The sequence below is a fragment of the Nyctereutes procyonoides genome, unplaced genomic scaffold (assembly GCF_905146905.1).
Source record: "Nyctereutes procyonoides isolate TBG_1078 unplaced genomic scaffold, NYPRO_anot_genome, whole genome shotgun sequence".
Classification (NCBI taxonomy): Eukaryota; Metazoa; Chordata; class Mammalia; order Carnivora; family Canidae; genus Nyctereutes; species Nyctereutes procyonoides.
Genome location: NW_026575140.1, coordinates 56,384,189 through 56,409,036, shown reverse-complemented (window position 1 = coordinate 56,409,036; position 24,848 = coordinate 56,384,189). Strand labels below are relative to the sequence as shown.

General features: G+C 44.4%; 1 protein-coding gene across 6 annotated transcripts in view; it reads left to right on the top strand.

Moving 5' to 3' along the window:
* The first annotated feature begins 65 nt into the window (after positions 1-65).
* NDEL1 (nudE neurodevelopment protein 1 like 1) overlaps positions 66-24,848 on the top strand; it is a 47,639-nt gene continuing 22,856 nt past the window's right edge. Inside the window, exons 1-2 of one of the 6 annotated variants that reach the window (XM_055305134.1) lie at positions 86-132; positions 11,243-11,306. The gene's annotated coding sequence lies outside the window, so the exon portion shown is untranslated. Of the gene's footprint in view, positions 133-11,242; positions 11,307-11,496; positions 11,597-17,140; positions 17,302-18,334; positions 18,402-24,848 lie in introns of those variants that run through there. The other 5 variants (XM_055305135.1, XM_055305133.1, XM_055305137.1 and 2 more) reach the window with 5 other exon arrangements.

Here is a 24,848-nt window from a genome sequence, read left to right as displayed (position 1 = left end):
CCTTGTGCCTCTTTTGTCATACGGTGATTTCTCATGCTTCCTGTTGACTTCTGCTTGGTTTTCAGCTGGTTCAGCGCTAGGAACCGTGTACTGCTGGTGGTCTGATTGGTGAGGCACGGGACACAGGACCAGGTACTGTGGGGTGGTGGGGAGCAGGGGACTGGGGGGGGGCTCTGACTGGAGGAGGTCTGGGCCAGGTGGGGGTCAGCCTGAGACACTCCAACATGGGGGACTCCTGGTGGCCTGCGGACCTTCTCTCCATCCACGTAGTAGGAGGGACTGTTAAAGGCTGAGGTCAGCTTGTCAAGCTGGTTATGCCTCTGTGGGAGTGACACCAGCCACTTGTTTTGGTGGCTTCCCAACGCTGCGTTGTCTCTCCACATCTCCCTAAGATCCCATTGCCTTGTTGTTTCTTTTTGCTTCCTGGGCTGCCTCGATGGTATTTTCTAGGCTTGCAGAGAATTTCCTGGGTTCAGACAAGTTTATCTGGGGCTGCCTGAGATATACATAGGCCATGTGATGCTTAACATCACACTGAGCTGACCAAGTTAGAAGATTGCCAGGAGTCTGGGCTCCTTGTTTCACTCATGGCCAAGTTACTCCCCTCTGAACGTGTTTTCTTGTCTACTAAATGGCACAGTGTCTCTGTTTTGTGGGATTTTTGCGATGCTTAAGCAGGACAATGATTATGAAAGTGTTTCATAAACTGTAAGATGATATCCTTAAAGGAGTTGAGGTTACTTTTATTTCATTTTCTAAATGGAACTCAACTTTTTTTTTTCTTGGTGCAATAGTCGATATAAACCCCCACAATACAGAAAAGTGAAAGGTTTTTTGTTTTGTTTTGTTTTTCATGATTTCTGGACTTAAAAATGTATTGTGGTAAAATATACATAACATAAAATTTTGTACCATTTTTAGGTACACAGTTTAGCATCAAGGGCATTCACATTGTTGTGCACCCATCATCATCATCCGTCTCCAGAATTCTGATCATCTTGCAAAATTGAAACTCTGTCCCCACTAAACACTACCTCTTCACTCTCTTTTTCCCCGCTTCTGGAAACCACCATTCTGCTTTCTGTTTTTGTGAGTTTGACGACTCTAGGAACCTCATATAAGTAGAATCATAACAGTATTTGTCCTTTCGTGACTGGCTTATTTCACTTAGCCTAATGCTCTCAAGGTTCACCCTTATCGTAGTATGTGTCACAACTGCCATCCCTTCTCAGGCTGAGTATAATCCTATTGTATGTATAGACACCATTCAGTTAAGTCATTTGTATGTTCCTAGACACTTAGGTTGCTTCCACCTCTGGCTATTGTGAATAATTCTGCTAGGACCATGAGTTCACGAATATCTGTTTGAGTCTCTGCTTTCCATTCTCTTGAGTATATGCCCACAATTGGAATTGCTGGGATCATATGGCAGTTTTATTTTTAATTTTTTGAGGAATTGTGTTACTTCATACATAGTGGCTGCGTTGCTTTATAATCCTACCAGTAGCACACAAGGGTTCCAATTTCTCCACATTCTTGCTGACACTTGCCACCTTCTGTGTTTTTGATAGTAGCCATCCTATTGAGTGTGCAGTGGTATCTTACTGCAATTTTGATTTGCATTTCCGTAGTAATCAGTGATGAGGAGCATCATTCCATGTGCTTGTTGGCCATTTCTATACTTCTTTGGAGAAATGTTTATTTGAGTCCTTCACACATTTTTCAATTGAGTTGTTTCTTGTTGCTGTTGAGTTGTAGGAGTTCTTTAAATATTCTGGAAGTTGACTAGACTTTTAAAACAAATGTTTCTTATGTCAAATTCTGTCCTTTAAACTTTTTTCATTTGAGATGCCTGAGTGGCTCAGTGGTTGAGCGTCTATCTTTAGCTCAGGGCATGATCCCAGGGTCTGGGGATCGAGTTCCTCATCAGGCTCACCATGGGGTGCCTGCTTCTCCCTCTGTGTATGTCTCTGCCTCTCTCTGTGTCTCTCTCATGAATAAATAAATAAATCTTTAAAAAAGACTTTTTCATTTAATATCATTTGGATATTGTCTAAGGTTAATTTATAAATATATACCTTGCCTTTTTTTAAAAAAATATTTTATTTACTTATTTATTAGGGAGAGAGAATGTGAAAGCTCATGAGCATGAATAGCAGGAGGGAGAGAGGGAAAGGGAGAAGTATTGTTCTCTGAGCTATCTACTTTATTATTATTATTATTATTATTATTATTACCTTCATTTTGTTTACGTTTTCCCCCCTGGAGTTGATGGTTGCCTCAATTTTTCATTTTCTTAGTTTTCACATACATATCACTGTTTCCTCTCCAACAGGGCTTTAAAATTTCTCTCAATAGGATCAGAGAGATCAGACAATCTCTCTGTTTTCATCTTGTTTTCAACTGCCACATATTTTAATTTCAACTCTCATCAAAATCAAAAGGTTTTTGTCTTGCTCCTTTTTGTAACACCATGTTCTTGTTTTATGGATGTAGTGATACCTTTATTTCTCAGAAGATATTAAAGTTTTTCTTTTTCCAGTTTACTTCTGCTTCCTCCATTGTATCCACTACTCTTGAATTTCTTTTGTGTGATTTTGTTCTTTTTTCACATTAGAGGCTTTTTCAGTGTTTGGTGGTTCCTTGCTACACGTTCATTTTTATGATCAAGGAACTAGAAGCTGACTGGAGGCTCTGTGTGTACGGGGATTGGGCAGGTGGGAGGGGGTCTAGTTGGCTGTTGGGCTTCTCTGTGAGGTAATCCAGAGCAGACCATGTGGTTGGGAGACCTCTCTTAAGCCAGTTGGGTTCTGTTGAGAAAAACTCTCTGATCTCCTGCCTGGGGGTACAAGTCAGGCTACAGGCATTCTGGGAGGCTGTCAGGGGAAGGAAGCTGGGATCTCATCATTCCATATGCAGCCTTCGAAGAATCTACCTTCCCTCCATCTGCCTTCTCTTTGTAGCATGGTGACTTAGCCTTGCCCTCCAATGTGGCCCAGTGTCTGGAGCTTCTCTGGTTTAGTTTCTCTTTTTTTTTTTAAATTTTTATTTATTTATGATAGTCACACACAGAGAGAGAGAGAGAGAGGCAGAGACATAGGCAGAGGGAGAAGCAGGCTCCATGCACCGGGAGCCCGACGTGGGATTCGATCCCAGGTCTCCAGGATCGCGCCCTGAGTCAAAGGCAGGCGCCAAACCACTGCGCCACCCAGGGATCCCATGGTTTAGTTTCTCTAGAGTAAATGTCCTCCTCCTGCTAGAATGAGTGACTTGTCATTGCCTAGGCTGTGAAGTCAGCCTCTAAAATGCTTTGTAAACATACCATAATTTCAACAGATCTTCCCCGCCCCACCACACCTTCTAATGCAGCTGCCACCTCCAATTCCCGAGCCTGTCTGTGGGTCAGAGGCATAACACTTTTTGCTTCTGGTTGGCATTCGGTTTCCAGCCTTCTCTGATCCACTCTATCAGCTACCACTCACCAGTCTAACTTTCCATTTTCTAAGATCCTGTTAACACCTTGTGTCCATCATTGTCTTCTCTTCTGTACTGCGTCTTGGTGGATTTATGCCTTTTAGAATTCTTGTCCTTTTTTGTGATTTTTTTTCCTTTTTTAAAGATTTTATTTATTTATTTATGAGAGACACACAGAGAGAGGCAGAGACACAGGCAGAGGGAAGAGGCTCCCTGTGGGGAGCCCAATGAGGGACTTGATCCCAGGACCCTAGGATCACTACCTGAGCCAAAGGCAGATGCTCAACCACTGAGCCACCCAGGCACCTTTTTGTGGTGTTTCAAGAGGAAGTGAAGATACAAGTATTCAATCCACATGGTAACTGAGATGGTTATAACATTTGCACTCACCAGCATTATACAAAAGCATTGGCTTTCTCATACTTTTAACAACGAGTATTATCGTTTATTTTAAACTTTGCTAATCTGATAAGGAAAAAGTGATATCTCATTGTTATTCTAATTTACATGTTCAAAACTTACTAATGGTATGGCTGAGTATCTTCTCACATATTTATTGGCTATTTGTGTTTTTTTCTTCTAAACCACTTATTTATATCCATTGCTCATTTTTCTAGTGGGGTAGCAAAATTGTTAAATTGTTGATAGATGGCCAGCTCTGTAAAGAGGCAAAGTCAATCTCTTCTTATATATTCAGTCTCAGAGAACAGGCTTCAGAAAACAGTGGATTTTAATGACTATGTAATGTATACAATTTTAAATGATATTTTTCCTCTCCCTTTGATTAAGAAAATAACCTGTAGGGGTGCCTGGGTGGCTTGGTCGATTAGGCATCCAACTCTTGATCTCAGCTCAGGTCTTGATCTCAGGGTTTTGAATTCAAGGCCAGCATTGGGCTCTACACTGAATGTGGAGCCTACTTAAAAAAAAAAGGAAGGAAGGAAGGAAAGAAAGAAAGAAAGAAAGAAAGAAAGAAAAAAGGAAAGAAAGGCAAGAAAGAAAGAAAGAAATCTGTGTTCACTATGGCAAATTTGGAAAATATAGATGAACAAAAGAGAAAACACGAATCACCTTTTCTATAGTTATGTGCTTATAAAAGAGCCATTTTAATGTGTATTCATGTTTTCAACTTACTAAGCACAATTTGTCCTTGTATTGTTATACATTGTTGTATGACATCATTAATAGTGGTAACATGGTATTCCATTGTATAGGTATATGATCGTTTATTTAGTCAATACCCTATTGATGGACATTTAAGTTCTTTTGGGTTAAAATCTTCACTAACAAGTTCTCCTTTTGATCATGACCTCATCTAAGCTTGTTGCTACTGTATTATCTGCTTAGCAATCTCTTTTTTGGAGGGGGGAAGGATAAAAGACAAACTTTAATCCTTTCCTAGTTAAATGATTACTAATTCCAAATCAGTGTATATGGACTCACAGAGATTTTCAAGCACTTTGTCTTTTTTTTTTTTTTCCTGTGAGTTGGAGGAAGAGATGGAGAAAGGTCACTGGGGGTTCTCCTTAGATTCATCCACAGATTTCACCCCGGGTGAACAGGATGGAGGGTAAAAGACTAGGGAAGAGGGATGTTTGTAATGATGAGACAACAGTAACATATCAGGCAGGTGTCTGAAGAAATCATCCAAGAAATACTATCTTAAGAGAGAAAATCAGAAAGAATGAATTGATCTGAGCGTGGAAGAAACCTGAATCTTGTCCCTGAGCCTGTCACCAACTGTGTTTCCTCAGGCAGATTGCTCAGCCTCTCTGGGTTCCCTACCCTTCTTCCTCATCTCTGGTGGATTTTTAAGTTCTCCTGTATCTTCCAAGGCACTATGAATACAGACTTTTCACACCTACTGTGTGATCTGGACACGCTACTTACCTTCTCTGAGACTTGGTTTTCTCATCTGTAATGTGGGAACACTAATAGCTACTTCATTGAGTTGCTGTGAATGGATGTTTGGCAAGCATTTATCACAGGGCCTTCCCATACCAAGTATCCAATAAATGAAAGCTATTTTTATTGCACGCCGATCGTTATGTAAGAGAGGGTAATTATTCCATCCCACACTGTGTGGATGGAAAAGAACTTTGTCATCTCAAAAGTGGTTTTCTTTTTTTTTAAATTCTTTTTTTTAATTTATTTATGATAGTCACAGAGAGAGAGAGAGGCAGAGACACAAGCAGAGGGAGAAGCAGGCTCCATGCACCGGGAGCCCGATATGGGATTCGATCCCGGGTCTCCAGAATCGCGCCCGGGCCAAAGGCAGGCGCCAAACCGCTGCGCCACCCAGGGATCCCTCAAAAGTGGTTTTCAAAGTGCAGTCTGCAGCTGGGACAGATGCCAACGAGTCCAGTATAAAGTCACCACTGGCCACTGACCTTCCTTTTCAGATCATTCTTCCCCAGGGCTTGGACGCTGTCCAGATGCAGGCCAAGTAGACATGCGACTGTTGAACACAGATAAGTGGAATGCACGAATGCTGGTGGACAGGGGAAGTAATAGGAATCTCCACTTTCTAAATATAAAATATCCATGAGTGTAACAGGAGGGCACCTGAGCACGCGGTGATATGAAACACCAACGTGGGATGCTATTAAGAAAAAACTGACACACTTTCAAGTTGTGATGAGTGAACACAGAGCAGGGGGAAGAAGTTGTGGGTGTGGCTGAAATTTTGCTCTTTGCGGCTATACATTCTTGGACAAATTACCCTTTTCTGTAAAACCAGCAGGCTGGATTCTATCTTTGTTCCCCAAAGAGTGTCCTTTATATGACTGGTAGCAGGCAAAGTGATGTTTGTTACATGGCACAGACATGGACACTTGACATTTTATTTTATTTTATTATTATATTTTTAAAAAATATTTTTATTTAGTTATTCATGAAAGACACAGAGAGGCAGAGACACAGGCAGAGGGAGAAGCAGGCTCTCTGTGGGGAGCCTGATGCAGGACTCAATCCCACGACTCTGGGATTACAACCTGAGCCAGAAGCAGATGCTCAACCACTGAGCCATCCAGGTGTCCCGATGCTTGACATTTTAATTGTTACGTATTTATTTTTTGGAATACTAGGGAAAATAGGACTGGGATCAATTCCAGGATTTCATAGATATGATTATTTAGGATGAGGCTAATGAAGGATTTAGGTCTATTTTTTTTAAGTGAGTCAATTTAGGGATGCCTGGGTGGCTCAGTTGGTTAAGCATCCAGTTCTTGATCTCACCTCAGGTCTTGATCTTGGTGTTATGAGATCAAGACCCATGTTGGGCTCCATGCTGGGCATAGAGCCTACTTAAAAACTAAAAAGGACTCAATTCAAAGAAAATTCAAAGATGATATGCAGAAATGGCAAATATTGTGAAGAGTGTAAAATGCGAACATCAGATGTGGTAGCCAGAATAATAGCCCCCCAAAGGTGTCCATACCTGAACCCCCAGAACCTATGTGTTGCCTTATATGGCAAGAAGGGCTTTGCTGAGGTGGTGAAAGCTTTTGAAATGGGGAGATTATTCTGAGATATCAACATGGGCCCCACGTAATCGAAAGGTACTCATGAGAAGAAGGTGGGGGGGCAGTGATGGTCAAAGTCAGATAAGGCAACGTGACCCCAGAAGCGCTGCTGGAGAGAGGTGGCCACCAGCAGGAACCAGTGCTGCCAACACCTTGATTTTATCCCTGTAAGTCTCATTTTGGATGCCTGACTTTCCGCAACTGTAGGAGGATACAGTAGTGTTGTTTAAGCCACTAAGCATGTGGTAATTTGTTAGAGCGGCCGCAGAAGTCGAGTACACCCGACTTGGGATGCCCTTGGAAGTGGTTCATTCTGCAAGTTCAGAGACTCTCTAGAGCATAGCAAAGGAACTTGGCAGGAGAATTAGACTCCTCAGTTGCCTGCCCGCACTGAAGGAGGAGGGGCCTGACCCTGCCATGACTGTAGGGTAAATTGGCCTGGGAGAGGCAGGGATCTCACCTCCCCCGTGAGGGTGCTGGGCACCTAGAGGGCAGGACTCGTCCTGACTCATGGGAGCTGCCAACAACCTGCTCGTTTTACAGAGAAAGAACCCGAGACTCTCAAGATGTGGGCAAAATCACCTGTGATGGGGCCCAATTTGACCGAGTAGAAGAAATTCCTGGATGTCTAAGGTGGTGGGAGGGAAGGGCTCCAGGCAGAGGCTGCAGGTTCTCACACCAGGGTGAGGAGACCTGAGAAGGGGTGGGGCTCTGACTGGGGGTAGAGGGTGGGTCCTTCCACCCTTTGATGCCTTCTCTGTGTGTCTGGGCCTCTTATTCTCACAGCTCTGCCTCTAATATCTTTTTATCAGGGTATTAATAACTGTCCTGTCAACACATGACTTTTGAAAATTATTGAAACAGCAACATGCTTGGGGAAAAGGCTTTCCTGTCCTCCTCTCCCCCGACTCTGCTCTAACCCACACCTGGTCCTGCAGCCAGCATTTAAATCAACATCTTCTCTGCCTGGCCCACTCTCCTCCAAAGGACATGAATTTCATGGCAGGCACATTTCTACTGTGATTTTTTTTAAAGATTATTTATTTATTTATGAGAGACACACAGAGAGGCAGAGACACAGGCAGAGGGAGAAGCAGGCTCCCTGCGGGGAGCCCGATGCGGGGCTCAATCCCAGGACCCTGGAATCACAACCTGAGCTAAAGGCAAATGCTCAACCACTGAGCCACCCAGGTGTCCCTCTACCATAATTAACACAAAACCTGGGATGTTTCGTTTCTGCACTTCAGTATTTGTGAGTCAAAATCAGCCTCCATAGAGCATACACTCCTGAAAAAAGCCCAATCTAATTTCGAGCAGAAAATGTTTCTCGTGTTCAGATCACAAACTCCTCTTCTTCAGTCTGCAAAGTGGACATCGGGACCTGCTCTGCATTATACTGGGTAGGGATGGATGAAGGCTAGTGGCAATTTCCTCCAAGATCCCAGGGACTCAGGTTAGTTTATAATTTTTTTTAAATAACACTTTTAAAAAACAGATTTTTATTTATTTATTCATGAGAGACACACAGAGAGAGACAGAGACACAGGCAGAGGGAGAAGCAGGTTCCATGCAGGGAGCCCGATGTAGGACTCCATCCTGGGACTCCAGGATCATACCCTGGGCCAAAGGCAGGCGCTATACCACTGAGCCCTTCAGGGATCCCAAGTTAGTTTATAGTTATACATGGTCAGGGTATTGTTCCCCTTATTGACTCCTCCCCCCCACCTCCCACCCCCCACAGAAAAGCAATCCTCACGTTCCAGGTTAGTTACAGGTAGTTCCAGGTAGCTCCAAGGTAGTTCCACCATTCAAAATCCCAAATATCATTATGTTGTCAGTTAACAGGTGTTTAGGTGATACAAAGTTGAAAAAGATTGTAGGGTGGAAACTGATCATGTACATGCTTATGGGAGGGAATCACATCAGATTGGGCCAATCAGGGAGTCTTAGCAGAAGAAGGTATTTCCTAAGATCAGTGCCACACCACTAGGAGCCCCCCCAATTTTTAAAAAAGATTTTATTTATTCATGAAAGACACACACAGGGAGAGAGAAGAGACACAGGTAGAGGGAGGGAGAAGCAGGCTCCCTGCGGGGAGCCTGATGTGGGACTCCATCTTGGGTCTCTAGGATCAGGGCCCCAGGCTGAAGGTGGCGCTAAACCTCTGAGCCACCCAGGCTGCCCAGGAGTCCCCCCTATTAAAACTTACTGATCCCACTGTGTCCACATCACTCTTGTATCTGCTGGAAAGACTTGGCTGCAAGGATGGAGTTTAAAAAGGTCCTAAAGCCACAGACTGGAGAAAATCACTTGCAAAGAATTTTGAGGAAATTATCTTAAGTGTGGCTGCTTTATTATGTTTTTTAAATTAAAAAATATACATTTAATCATTTTTGGTTCAAAGGTACAGAAAAGAAACAAAAAAGGAAGGAAGAACAGATGACAGAGAGAGAAAGAGAAAAAATATATAACCTGTGATTTCATCTCCCAGAGCTGGCCACTGTTAATATCATCTACCTTTCCAAACTTTTCTATGTTTAACGTATACATGTTTTTCTTCTTCTTCTTCTCCTTCTTCTTCTTCTTCTTCTTCTTCTTCTTCTTCTACAATAGTGGGATTGTATTACACATATTGTTAACTGCTTTGTTCATTTAAGCACGTATCAGTGAATATCTTTTGTTTTTAAGTATTCGTCAGTAACATTGTTACCAATTGTGTACTGTGGTATGGTAGGGCAATCACATCATTCCACTCAACTCACCTCTTTGCCTAGTTTGCTTCCAAATTTTTGCTAAACAATACCTTGATGAAAATCCTAATGGAAAAATCTTTGCACACATCCTTGCTATTTCTCTTTGGATAAATTCCGAGGGGAGGCTGGATCACAGGGGTTGTGCATTTTAAAGTTTTTAATTTCTGTTGCTAAGCTGTGTACCAGAAAAGCTCTCACCTAGGTACACCCCCTGGGCGCTGCACATGGCAGTACTAATTTTTATGTGCTCTCATCTGCATATTGGAGTATACTGTTTTAAAATCTCATACATTTGTTGGTTGAAGTATGGAATCTCTTCCTTACTGCTGCCCTTCTTTTCTTCTTCTTCTTCTTCTTCTTCTTCTTCTTCTTCTTCTTCTTCTTCTTCCTTCTCCTTCTTCTCCTTCTCCTTCTCCTTCTTCTTTAAAAGAAACTCTCTGGAGTTTCTCCAGATTTTTTCTTTTTTTTCTTTTTGATATGAGAGAGAGAGAGAGAGCTCAGTGGGGAGGAACAGAGGGAGAGGTCAAGAAGAAGACTCCCCACTGAGCAAGAGCCTGATGTGGGACTCCATCCCAGGACCCTAAGTTCATGACCTGGGCTGAAGGCAGATGTTTAACCAACTAAGCCACCCCGGCACCCACCTTCTTTGCTGTTCTATTTGGAATGCTTTTGATTAGCAGCAAGGTGAATATGATATGCGCGTTAGTCACCTGTATTTTTAAATTTTGTGAGCTGCTTCTTCTTGCTTATTTTGTTTTATGGGAGAGTTCTTTACTGGAGTTCTAAATAATAAAAAGTGATTTGATTAAAGGAAGAAAAAAGAAGGGGCACCTGGGTGGCTCAATTGGTTGAGTATCTGACTCTTGATTTGGACTCAGGCCATGATCTCAGGGTTGTGAGATGGAGCCCTGCATCAGGCTCTGCGTGCAGCAAGGAGCCTGCTTGAGATTCTCTCTTTCCCTCTTTCTCTGCCCCTCCCCTTGCTTGAGCGCTCTCTCTCTCTCAAATAAATAAATAAATAAATAAATAAATAAATAAAATCTTAAAAAAAAACAATAAAAAAAGAGAGGAAGGAGCAGCTGAGAGCAAAGGAAACATCTCAGAACTTAAAAACATTCATCGCAGGGTATTTGTTCATTCAACAATTAAGCACCTGCTACGTGCCAGGTGCTGTCCTAAATGCCCCCTGAAATATAAAATATTAAAAATTCTAGCCTCTTTGTTTCTCCTCAGTACTTATCACTACCTGATAGGCTAATGAGTCTCTCTTTTCTGTTTCCTGTCTTTTCTGTGAGCTTGTGTCATTAACTGCTCTATTGCTGGATCCTAGAACAGGGCGGGCACTCAAAAGACGATCTGTTGGATGCTTGCATGCATGATCATTCAGTCCTGGTAACTTTGACTCACTGGCTTACCCAGTAATGGGAATTTGGCTGAAATTGCCTAATATGATTGGCTCAGCTTGGTAAGAAACACTCCATTTCTTTTCAGCCTTGTCATTTCATCAGAATGGTTTGGGAGTGAACAAAACCAGTGTCACCTTGCCTGTGTAAAGGTATGTGAGGAGATCTTTTGTCTGGGGATGGTCACATTGTTTATGTAGGTGGATGTCAATAGCCCTTGGGGTTGTTAGGTGTTAACCATGCTAGCAATTAACAATGTCGTGCCATCCTCTCCTGCGGAGGCAGCTATCACTCAGGGGTGTGGGTAGTGACACAAGGGGCCGGCCGGTTGGGAGCCAGGGCTGACAGTGAAGACAGAAGCTTGGGGGAAGTGGAGGCTCTGAAGCCAGGAATGCCACAAGGTTTCAGATAGTTCCAGAACGGGAGGAAGCCCACAATTCAGGTAGGTTGCTGGGGAATAGTTAGGGCAGCTCCAAGAGATTCATGGGAGCATGGCAGGATATCAGGTTCCATTAATGGGAAGGAAAAAAAGGCTAAGCAAAGACTTTTTCTTTTTAAAGATTTTATTTATATCTGAGAGACACACAGAGAGAGGCAGAGACACAGGCAGAGGGAAAAGCAGGCTTCCTGTGAGGAGCCCGATGTGGGACTTGATCCCAGGACCCCAGGGTCACGCCCTGAGCCGAAGGCAGATGCTCAATCGCTGAGCCACCCAGGTGCCCCAGAAGTGGGTATTCTTGAATCAGACACAAACTGGTTATCATGCCTTATCTTAGAAGGGGGAATTTATCATCTGACTGAAGGCTAGGCATTCTGTAGACCACTTAGCAAGTGGTTTACCCAATCGGTATTTATTGGCTGCCCACTCTATGCCACGCACTGTGATAGAAAGTAAGATGAGCTTCTCTATCTAGGGCATTGGCATATATTATTATGTTCTTAATTCCACATCTCTGTTGCATTTTATATAGCAGTCTTCTATTTTAAGGGTCTTGTCAGTTTTATAGAGAAGATGATCCCATGACATTAAGCCCGATATTCACTCTGGGAGCAGCCCCTGCCACACCTTATGCTCTTACCCTGGGCATCTTTCTTCATAGCATCTGTCATGATCTGACAGAAATAAATTGATCTGTTTGCTTATTATCCATCTTCCCCATTAGAAGATAAGCTCTGTGGAGGTGGGGTGCTTTTGATAGTGATGACAGCTTGAACCCCAAGGCCTAGAACAGAGCAAGCACTAAACTCCTAGCTGATGAATGAGAGACTTACCTCTCTCTAGAAAACTACTTCTTACCTCAAGGTCCAAGAGTATAATTTTTTTTTGCCCCAGGAGTATAATTTTTTTTCAGGAGTATAATTTTTAAATAAAAAACCCTATTATTATTATTATGACTATTCTTTAAAAAATTTTGTTTATTTATTCATGAGAGATACACAGAGAGAAAGGCAGAGACACAGGCAGAGGGAGAAGCAGGCTCCCTGCAGGGAGCCTGATAGGGGACTCGATCCCAGGACCCCAGGGTCATGCCCTGAGCCAAAGGCAGACACTCAACCAGTGAGCCACCCAGATGTCCCTATGACTATTTTTTTTAATACAGAAGCAAAATATGTCGCTTTGGGGATTAAATATGATATAGTCTGGGTTTAAGATTTGGGCTATGGAAAGGCATCATTGCCCATGACCTGAATTTCACATCTTTCATCACCGCCTAAGTTCAGCCTTTCAAACTGGTGAAGATCTCTCTCTCTATGGTATTTTTTCCTCAAAATATGGAGCATTTTCCAGAAAGTTCTATCAGTCTTGTGTTCGGTGTTATGGCCACCAAACCACTAATTCATTCTTTCACTTTTAATTGAAGTACAATTATTATTATTTTTAAAAGATTTTATTTATTTATTCATGAGAGACACAGAGAGAGAGGCAGAGACACAGGCAGAGGGAGAAGCAGGCTTCCTGTGGGGAGCCCGATGCAAAACTCCATCCCAGGACCCCGGGGTCACGCCCTGAGCTGAAGGCAGATGCTCAACCACTGAGCCACTCAGGCGTCCCTAATTGAAACACATCTAACTGAGAGTTTGCTAAATACTGTTGCTGGGGAATAGTAGGATAATCAATAGTAGGACAGATATCCCCTGTGCTCAATGAGCTTTGACTTCCTGGGGAGAGCTTAGACACCTCCATGACCAAAAAGTCATGTTCAGCAATTCTCCTGTGAACTATGTGGGGTTCTACTTGAATTCAGTGGAAGGAGCACTGATTTGGGGACTTTAGGTATAAGGGAAGGCTTCCTGGAGAAGGTAACTTATGAATGTGACTTCAAAAGGCAGAGAGGAAGGTTGGTTGGCCGGGCTTAGGGAGCAGCTGTAGTCCATAGTGCAGTGGGAGACAATAAGAGGCCCAGAGAGGAAGGGAACTGTTTGGGAGACACAGTGGAGGGTCTGGCCAGACCCAGACAGGTGAACTGCAGGAAGTAGACTGTAGGAGTGGGTTAGAAGGACCTTGAATGCTTGACTTTGTAGTTTGTACTTTATCACAAAGGCAACAGGATGCTGAAACAAGTTTTGGAGCCAGTGATGCTCTCTATAGCCAGAGGGATTTTAGCAAAAGTTATTCTGATGGCTGCATGGTCTGAACTGGGAAGATCCAGGAGGAAAATACTGTGAAAATGGATTTGAGAGAGTTGATGATGGGAGAGTCTACCAGGGTTTGGTGACCTCAAGAGTGAAATGAAAGCTGGGAAAACCCTGGAAATGAAAGCTGGGAAAACCCTGGGAAAGGGGATAATTAAGGGGATCGGAGGAGGCCTTTTGTGCCTTAGTAACTAGGTGAGTGTCAACACATTGTCAGAAACATGAAACTTATTTTGGAAATTTCCACTGGGGCAAAGGGAGGATTTGTGTGGGGTTCAGGCAGAGTTGGAGGTGGTGGTGGAATGTCTGGAAGATGTATCCAGCTGGCTTTTAGGAACCAGCCACCCTTTGGGAGTCCCTTGGCCAGCCTGAGCACAAGAGATCTATGCCCTGAAAGGCCAGCAGAAAATATTGGCCAGGGGATCCCTGGGTGGCTCAGTGGTTTGGCGCCTGCCTTTGGCCCAGGGCTCGATCCTGGAGTCCTGGGACTGAGACCCGCGTTGGGCTCCTGGCATGGAACCTGCTTCTCCCTCCTCCTGTGTCTCTGTCTCTGTCTCTCTCTCTCTGTGTCTATCATGAATAATAAATAAACAAATCTTAAAAAAAAGAAAATATTGGCCAAAAAATTATGGAGAGATTATTAGGCTGAATCAAACCTTTGATTATGATCTCTGCTTACCTGATTCAATGGAGGGTTACATGGACCCCATCTCTCCAGCGTTTTCAAGGCAGGCCTGCAGGGAGGAGGTCTTTTTTGTGTGATGTGGCTGGAGTCCTACATTCTCATTAGCTGGAGTTTCATTTGTGGCCAAACTTCTCCTAAGGCAACTGGTCAACCCCTACCTCCCCCAGTAGGAACTGGCCTCTGTTTCCCGAGTCTCTGAGGGGGTGGGAGGGAAGGTGAGATGCTGTGCATGTTCTCAGGGACTGTGATATTGACCCGTTGGCTCCAAAGACCCGAAGAGGACCTTGTGCCAGGACCCATGCCTCAGGAAACCCCTACTAAAGAGTTTATGAAGGCAGAAGATGCAGCAACCTCACTCATCTCTTTTACCATTACAAAGCTGATTTTGTCACTTCTGTTCCCCTTCAAGACTGCTTTCTGGCTTCACTTCCACTTTACTTTTCCTGGAAGGGCATACTGGAAACAGGGAGTGGGGCAAAGGTTGTTGACTATTACTTGGGAGAAAGCGCAACAGCACAGCGGAAGATCAGTAAAGGGCTTGATATTATTTATTGAGAGCCTGGCCAGGCAGAACCCATTCATTAAGATGGGGCCAATGCACGAGTCCTGACAAACACCAGCTCTGGATCCAGACTGAGTAGGAGGGGTGGTGGCCTGCAAGATGACGCCAACATTTTCTGCAGGGCCTGGCCTGCCATTAGGTGACTCAGTGTATTTCCCAGGACTTCAGCCAGGAGGCGGGGACAAGACTGAAGACTTTGTTTTTTCCTCTCTGGGTGGGACTGCTATATCTTGGCTCCAGGTCCACAGGAAGGCCTCCCTGCCTAATTATCTCTCTGCCTGTGATCTCATCGGTTAGACCACAGCTTTGACCAGGGAAGCAGAGCCTCAGACCTGAAAGAGCTTCTGCAGTGTCCCACAGGTCACTGGGCTTGGACACTTAGTTTAAACTCCAGCTTGGGTTTAGACTCCAGTTCCTCTGGGCCTCACTTTTGTAATATATATACTTGAGGTAATAATTCCAGCTGCTTGTGAGGACTGAGGAAGGCAATTTATGTAAAGCACTTAGCACAGTGCTCTAGCCCAATAAATGGTAGTTATTGTGAACAAATCCCCTTAGTTGAGTGGCAGTATAGTAGTGGTTAATAGTGTGGTTTCTGGAATGAAACCATCCAGACATCTGGGTTTGGATCTTGAGTCCTCTTTTATATTTTATTCTTCTTCTAGTTGATTGACCTTGGGCAACACCATTTTGCTGACTCTCTGTTTCCTCATTGGTAAAATGGGATTTTTAAAAAAATTTCATCTATTTATTCATGAGAGACACACACAGAGAGACACACACACACAGAGAGGCAGAGACACAAGCAGAGGGAGAAGCAGGCTCCCTGCAAGGGGCCCGATGTGGGACTTGATCCCAGATCCCGGGATCATGCCCTGAGCCGAAGGCAGACACTCAACAGCTGAGCCACTCAGGCGTCAATAAAATGGGAATTCTAACAGTACCTATTTCACAGGGTCGTTGTGTGGATTAAATTATGCACACCAAACTTTCACATCATTGCCAGTGCATACACACAGCACAACAAAAGTGGACTACTCTTACTGTCATCATGATCTTCTCAAGCCTCTATCTTTCAGAGTCTAGCTCAACATACCATCCTTCTCATAAATCCCATTCATCACATCTCCAATTTTTATTGATTTGGACCCCTCTTCCAGTCCATCTTGCATTGTTCTCATTTATGTCCATTTGCCTCAAAAAACATAACTGGATCTCCCACCCTCACCTTGCTTTTGCCTTGAGGCCTGTCTTTCACATGATTACCGTGTCCAAAAAACCCACAGATCCAATTCGGAGAGCATTGACATCAGAGATAATTACACTGCACGTTATGCAGTAAAAGTTCCTAGAGGTGTTTTTAAAACAGCTCTACTCAAGTTTCTGCTCCCGAAGCAGTTGCTCATCCTCACCTCTCTACTTTTTGAGCTGAGTACCCCCTCAGCCCTCTTCCGTCTCAAGTCCCCTATGGATGTGAGAGTCTTCAGGGGCCCCAGGGGAGAAACCCACAAATAACATACACTTAGAGATGCAAAATATATAAGGGGATATATTTGTATGCCCCTCAACGAGTCCATTCACTCTGATCAGCAAGTATCTGAATGCCCACTGTGTGTCCAAGCTCCTTGGACGGGGTGGGGGGATGGGGGGCTCAGCCCTCATGGAATTTACAATCTGCCAGAGGGAGACAAGTCGGGGCGTGCAATGTCAGCTGGAGGGAGTGCCGTCAGCACCATGCAGGCCTCGGTGGGAGTGACGAGGGGGACCGGGGTGCTGGGGGTGCGCTCCGAGGTGAGTCCTTATAAACGAGCTCCCTGAGACTCACACTCGAAGGGCCTCGCTGGCTGTAAGGCGGGGAGGCAGGAGGGTGTCACCCCTCTGGGGGGCGGCATCTCCCCGGAACAGCGCACCCCTTTCGGGGGAACCGCGAGGCCCGGGAGCGCCTGCGCAGAGGCCGCCGCCAGCCAGACGTCAGCTCGCCGCGCCCGCGCGCCTCCTCCCCGCGTCGCCCTCCGCGCCGCAGCCCCGCCCCGGCCGCGCGCGCGCTCTCGCGCATGCTCCGGGCCCCGCCCCCGTGCGTCACAGAATGGCCTCGGACCCCTGGCGGCCCCTGACGTGTCGGGGAGGAGCCGGCGCCGAGGTGCGCGGAGGGGAGCCCCGGGCCGCGGAGGGGAGCGGAGCCGAGCGGCTGGGCGGGCCTGGCCGGGCCAGCGGAGCGGAGACTTCGGTCGAGCGGCGGCGAACATGCGCTTTTGACACATTGGAGGTGAGCGGGCGGTGCGGGGCCGCTCCTGAGGGGTCGGGTCGGGCGGCGCCGCCGAGGCCTGTCCCCGGGGAGCCGGCCGGGCCCGCGGGCCGGGGCCCGGGCTCTGGGGGCGACCGGGCCGGGGCGGCTGTTCCAACCGCTCTAACTGCCCGCCCCGGTGCGCGGTGTGGCCCCGGGAGCCGGGCGCGGGCGCAGGCCGGGACGTGGCGCCGCGGGCCGGGGCGCTGGTGGCCGCGGCGCGCCCAGCCCTCCCCCGCCTCCTCCGCGGCTGCCCTCGGCGGCCAGGGCTCGGGCCGGCTCGGATTCCCGGCGCCCGGGGACTCTCGCGGCGGGGGCGGCCCACGGCGGGCTCGGGGGCGTCCCCGTGACTCCCCGCCCCTCCTGGAGTTGGCAAAAGTGTCCCCGCACCAGGGACAGTTTCGGGCTCTGTGTGCTCGCCTTCTTCTTCTTCTTCTTCTTCTTCTTCTTCTTCTTCTTCTTCTTCTTCTTTTTTTCTTTTGCTCGTAAGCAACCGAAGTAACCTTTTAAGTTTTGCGGAGGAAGTGAGGGGTTCTTTCGGTGCCGATAATGACATTACAATTCTGCAGCGCCTTGACGCATTTCAGAACACTCCTTGCTGTCTGTCTCTTGAATCTCATCATCCTGTGCTTGTGCCTGATTGTGTGACCTCCATTTGACGGATGGGGAAATTGAGCCCCGGCGCGGGTAGGGGTGGGGCTGGGGGAGGAAGTAATTTATACGGTGCTTTGGATGCTACCAGTTGGCGAATGGCTTCGTTTGGATAGGATTTTACATTTTTGCTTCGAAATTACGGTGTGTGTGTGTGTGTGTGTGTGTGTGTGTGTGTGTGTGTGTGTGTGTGTTTGTGATTTTTATACCCGTCTCAGCAAGAAAAGCACGGCAGAAAATTGGTCCTGACGAAAATTTGCTAGAACCTAGTAGAAGATGCTTTCGAATATTTTTTGAACAGACTCATCTGGGATGAGAACTGCTACTCGCTCATCAAGAGAATCCTACTCTGTCTGAAACCAGCTCTTGGGTCGCTGGCTGATTGTTCTGCGTGAAAAATTGTGCTGCTCTTGATCCACTTCTGAAGTAGGGTAATGCCTTTGCTAAATCATGAGGTGCGGTAAATGCAACCTTAAGTCGTGGGTTGAAGAGAAGTAAAAGGGGAGCGGAGGAAGGTAACTCTTCCAAATTTTTATTAGAACTAATATTTAAAATTGGGAGATTTTTTAAAATTTTTTTTTATTTATTTATGATAGAGAGAGAGAGAGAGAGAGAGGAGAGAGAGAGGCAGAGACACAGGCAGAGGGAGAAGCAGGCTCCATGCACCGGGAGCCCGATGTGGGATTCGATCCCGGGTCTCCAGGATCGCGCCCCGGGCCAAAGGCAGGCGCCAAACCACTGCGCCACCCAGGGACCCCTAAAATTGGGAGATTATAAGGAACAAAGAAGACCTTGGGTGGCTCTGGTTGGAGGTTGACTTGGTCCACATAGTTGCTAAATCTTACAAAGCTATTCTTTTTCAGTTTAATGTAGACTCCTTTAACTTAATAAATTTGAATTGGGTAAGGGACATTAAAAAGCGAAAACCTCAGTAAACACTTACATCTGGGTTTCATGACGTCTGCAAAACTTATTTTTATTCTCCTTTTAAATCATGCTGAGATAAATGTGGTGACTAAAGCTTAAAATGACTTCTGACATAAGTTCCTGATCACTTTGTAAGGCAGAAGAAGAAATTTGGTGGTCAGGACAGAGACGGAGATTGTATTTATGATCAGCTTTGGAAAGGAAAAAATTCTGTAAATGTCACCTTTGGGAGAAGTAGAAGATTTTGGTTAAAAGGCATGTATTACCTACAGTGAGTTCCAGAACTCTCTCAATCTCATTCATCCATAGTAGGATGAATCCATAGTAGGATAAATAAATAGGATGACCAGGCAGCCCTGGTGGCTCAGCGATTTAGCCCGGCCTTCAGCCCAGGGTGTGCCTGGAGACCTGGGATCGAGTCCCACGTTGGGCTCCCTGCATGGAGCCTACTTCTCCCTCAGTCTGTGTCTCTGCCTCTCTCTCTCTCTCTCTCTCTGCATCTCTCATGAATAATAATAAAAAAAATCTTAAAAGAAAATAGGATGACCATATCACGTGAGATGGATTTTCTTACCATTGCACAAAAAGTAGTTCTCAGTGAGTATAGCATTTTGGACAGGCTGTTTTTCACCCAAATGAGTTGATTTGTCAGTTGCTAACTGAAGGTCACATACAGTGTGATATGCCCTATGTGAAAATTGTCATATTTTTGAGATCCATACTCCCATTTGTGTGAGACATGGTATGGAGGGAATATTTGGGGAGCAGGGGAGAGTACATAATTATCTGGTTTCACCAGCCTCATAAGATTGTTGATGTATTGTTAAAGCTTTTTAAAAACATTTTTTAGCAGTGAATTTGTCTGTATTGACTTTCTATAGCCTTCATATCTCCAGTTACATAGTTTCAGATAACACAGTGAACACATCCTCCCCCTGTAACCTGAAACAAACTGAACAGACTATCTCCACAGCCCCTGAGAAGATCTTTTGAATATCTATGGTAGTAGCAAGTTTTGATCATTTGTAAAAATTCTGATTTTTTTTGGGAAGGGTACTTCTGATGAATAAAACCAGAGTGGTAAAACAGGTAATACCAACCAGGAAGCATTAAGAATGAGGTGTGACCACAAATAAATACTTTTTTTTCCCCTTCAGCTTTTAATCTGGCTCTTGAAGGCTATTCCAAAACAGGTTTTGAAAAATGTTTTCAGTTATGGTGGTATCATTGGACTATGGATATAGCTTCTGGAAGAAATTAAGGAATCATTTATATGTTATAAGTTCTGAAGCACATTTATTTTGTGGTCATACTTCAGAGGCCCTCTATTAAACTTTTTTTTTTTTTTACAATTTAAATTTATGCTGTATTTACAATGTGCCAGGCTCTATAGTAACTACTTTATAAATATTAATTCCCTTAATCTTCATAACGGCCCTATTTTAATTATTATCTCCATTGTGCAGGTGAAGAATGGGGGCATGGGGTTGTTGAGTAACTTGCCCAAGGTCACCTAGCTAGTGAATATAGGAGTCAGGCTCCAAGGTCTGGGCTCCCCACTACTGCTGTGTTGGTTCTCCCACTTGTTCCCGGGTTAAATGTTTTTAATTGGTTTCTTCTGGAAAAGGCAATGGTCATTTTAGAAAAAGGCTTCAGTTGTTGATTATACTGTTTGAGGGGCCAATAAACAAGTTGTAAAAGTAGCCTGTTAACTGAAAAATTGTAGTCAACTTTCAATTTGTATAAGATTCAGCAAGAAAATAGGAGATGCATGTGTGAAATAAAAACACATATTAGTTTTGGTAGCATTATTTGACACTGAACTAGGTAGTTGGACAAGGAGGACACAAGAAATAGAGCTAGATATTGAAAAAGTTTCGCAGGAAAGTCTATTTAAAACCCAAGTCACCAGGGGATACTGATGGAAAAAGTTGGTGGTTGTATTAAGAATATGGCCCTATTTAGGAACCAAAAATCAGGGACAAGTGAATACTTTATAGCACACCCAGAAGTGTAAACAGGTAGATTTCTTAGGGAACACTACTTAGCTCTGTGCTTCTCAGTGTCTTTACTACTCATGAGTCTTCTGATACTGAGTAAAGAGCCAATGTCAACAGAAGAGCCTCAACCAGAAAAGTTTCACATTGAGCATGTGAATGATAATGTCTGTAGATTAAAAACTGTTGAGCCAATTCTTCTACAAATAAGATTTATTTGTAGAAGGATTGGCTGCACATTAAAATACATTCAAATAGGGATGCCTGGGTGGTGGGGCTGCCTTTGACGTTTGCCTTTGGTGGGGGTGTGATTCTATGGTTTAGGGATCGAGCCCAGCATCAGGCTCCCCGCATGGAGCTCGCTTCTCCCTCTGCTTGTGTCTCTGCCTCTCTCTCTCTCTCTCTCTCTCTCTGTCTCTGTCTCTCATGAATAAATAAATAAAATCTTAAAAAAATTCAAATATCAGATGCAAGGACAGCATCTGATAGTCATTATAACTTCCGTAAGGACTCTGGTCCATGGACCACACAATCCACCCCTAGCCGTTACTGCCTAGAAACAGGAAGAGTACTGAAAACTTTAAAAATATCCTACCCATGAATATAATGTTGAAATACTGAGGAGACACCAGTCCCCAATTCCAGAAAGCCATATATGTAATCTAGAGAAGGTCCAAAGCATGACAGTGACATATTTAAGGGACAAAGATGGCTGCCAGGTGACTATAAGCTACAAAGACAAGAAATATTCACCTTGAAAAGACCAAGGTTGAGAAATATTATCATCAAAGTACAAAATTAAAAAGCCTAAAAAAATAATACAAACCTGTGCATCAAAATTTAGAACCTTACAGAAGAGCAACACACAAAAGTTAGGGCAAATTTAAGGCCAAAAATAGGAAATATACTGATGGCTATAAAATATGGAACTTGTCTTGCATAAATAACATAAAATCAGCAAATTAAAAATTTTAGACTTGAGATATTTAATTTTAAAATAGTATATATAAGGGTCAGGACCTTAGATTGTATTTTCATTTCTCTGGAGGGTTTTTTTGTTTTTAAAGATGTTATTTATTTGAGAGACACTGAGCACAGGCTAGGGGAGCAGGGGAGGGAGAAACAGACTCCCTGCTGAGCAGGGAGCATGATGCAGGGCTCTTAAGGATCTCAGATGCTTAACCAGACTGAGCCACTCAGGCACCCCTCTGGAGTTTTTAGTTGCTTCTTTTCAAGATTTTATTTATTTTTTTTTTAATGGTTTTTAATTTTTAATTTTAATTTTTTTTTTTTTTTTTTTTTACGATACTCATACGGAGAGAGAGAGGCAGAGACACAAGCAGGCAGGGGGAGAAGCAGGCTCCATGCACCGGGAGCCCGACGTGGGATTCGATCCCGGGTCTCCAGGATCGCGCCCTGGGCCAAAGGCGCCAAACCACTGCGCCACCCAGGGATCCCCTCTTTTCAAGATTTTAAAGTAATCTTTGCATCCAACATCAGACTCGAACTCACAACCCTGAGATCAAGAGTCACACACTCTCCTGACTGAGTCAGTCAAGTGCCCCCACTTGCTTTTTTTCTGATTGGCACAAGAGCTATGTGCTTTCAACACAACCTTAGATTTCTCCAGCTTCCCAGGCTCCTTGTTTTTCCTGGAGCCTTCCGTCTGGCTGAGGTACTCCCTTGGTCTGATGGGTAGACTAGGCTTCTTCATCTGGGGACCTCTGTTCTTTGCAGTCCTAAGCTAGAGCTGCTGTTTTTTGCACCCTGTGCTGCGGGGGTCTTGGTTTTCTCTCCCTTCTGTAACTCTCAGGAAGTGTGTGGGAGGTAACCCTCCTGAGTTCTTGTAGGAGAAAAAAAATTCTCTCACTGTCTGAATTACCTGTTTCCTCTCAGTTCAGTAGGTCCTAGGATCTTCTTATTCATGCTCCTGGGTTTTGTCATTTGTCCGGTGGTTCTTGGTTGTCCATTTATATTTAAGACTGAAGAGCTGGACAGTGATTATTTTAGGTAGCGAGTACGTGGCGGAGTCTCCAAGGCTCTCGCCAGTTAGTCCCGTCCACTTTCTATTCTTTGGTGTGGAGCCTGCGTGGAGCTTTTTAAGTAACTATGAATGTGGCTTGGCATGCATCAGACTGATAATTTTGTCTAGCCGAGAATTATAGGTTTTATAATCCTGGTTTAATACATGGTGTGGTGCAGGGCAGCCCAGGTGGCTCGATGGTTTAGCGCTGCCTTCGGCCCAGGGTGTGGTCCTGGGGTCCCGGGATCGAGTACTGCCTCGGGCTTCTTGCATAGAGCCTGCTTCTCCCTCTGCTTGTCTCTCTGCCTCTCTTTCTGTGTTTCTCATGAATAAGTAAATGAAAAATCTGAAAACAAACAAACAAACAAACATGGTGGTGCATTGTGAGAAATAAATTACCCACACATCTTTTTCTTACAACATTCCTGAAATAGGAATTTAGATCTTAATAAAGGAGAGCAGTGCTTTGGAAAGTAAAGAGGTTATAAGTCACTTCAAACATTTGTTGAATTTCTACTGTGTTCTGTGTTCTGGTGATGCAGATGGGATTTATAACTAAGACACTGGTCCTGCCCTCAAGGGGCTGGCTAGAGAGACTTACCCTTTCATTATGATTCTATAAATATTTCTTACTTGAGCTAGAATAAGTGGCAGCAAACTTTGCCTCTCCTGTCCCGTAATTTGCAAAAACCATAATTGATCGGATTGTGTATCAAAAACTGGATATTTGAAAAAAAACCTGGATATTTGAACATTGATAATATGGTTGCCAGTGTTCAAAGGATGAGTGCATTTCCAAATTTGAGGACCTGTGCCCATGACCTTCTTTAGGGCTAGATTCATAGATTTCAGATGTAACCAGCATTTTTTTTTTTTTTTGGCATTTGTTTGGGGAAAGACCTTATGTGGAGCATTCAAGGGACACGGAGATTGTTACTTCACCTTGAGATGCCTCTGTGCTGTAATTATACCTTCATCTGGATTGTTCGTACAAAATCTGCCCCTTCACTCAACGAGACTTAGGCAGGAGCTCTCAAGGGTTATTGAGAGGTTGTCACCACATGGTGATGCCTGTTCAAGGGCTTTTGGATATTCTGAAATACAGATACTTCTGCTGGACTAGCCTCATCCTCATGACACTTTACTACAAACTGTAGCTATAAATGAGATTACTGCTACAACTGGGAAAATGGAGTGGGAATTGGGAACTTTGATGAAAGGATAGGATTGTAAAATTAATCTGTAACATTTACTAGTGAGTTCACATACTTGAAGAACCCTGTCATCTGGTCCAGACTCTCATTAGATGAAAAAACAGAGACCTTAAGGGGTGAGGCAGATAGCTTAAGGAGTTGGATGGCAGAGTCAGAACCCTAGAGCCTGGTCTCGGCAGAACTCCCCACTCTGAAGTTTATTTTTTCATTTGTTATTGGACCCTAAGAGCATGGTACAGACAGGAGTGTACTAGTGTAGGGGTGATGGCATTGGAGGAGGGCACAGCTGGGGTCCTTAAGTACTCCTCCAGTACTTAACAGTGTCTGACACTGTTGCAGTTGCTCAGTAAATGCTTGAAAGTGTTAAGTACTTTCTCTGAGCAAAGTATTATGCATGAAGGGATGCAAAGCATGTCAAGAATCCATCTCTTTCCTTTTTTTTTTTTTTGTAAAGATTTTATTTATTTTAGAGAGAGAGCACACGTGCAGGTGGAGGGAGGGGCACAGGGAGAGGAAGAGAGAGAATATCAATCAGACTCCACACGGAGCATGGCTTTTGATGTGTGGCTAGATCCCATGATCCTAAGATCGTGACCTGAGCTGAAACCAAGAGCTGGATGTGTGGCCGACTGAGCCACCTAGGCACCCCAAGAGTCTGTTTCTTTTCAAAGAGCTCTGGGCTGATAGGGAATTTCAGATAATCAGATGATTGACTAA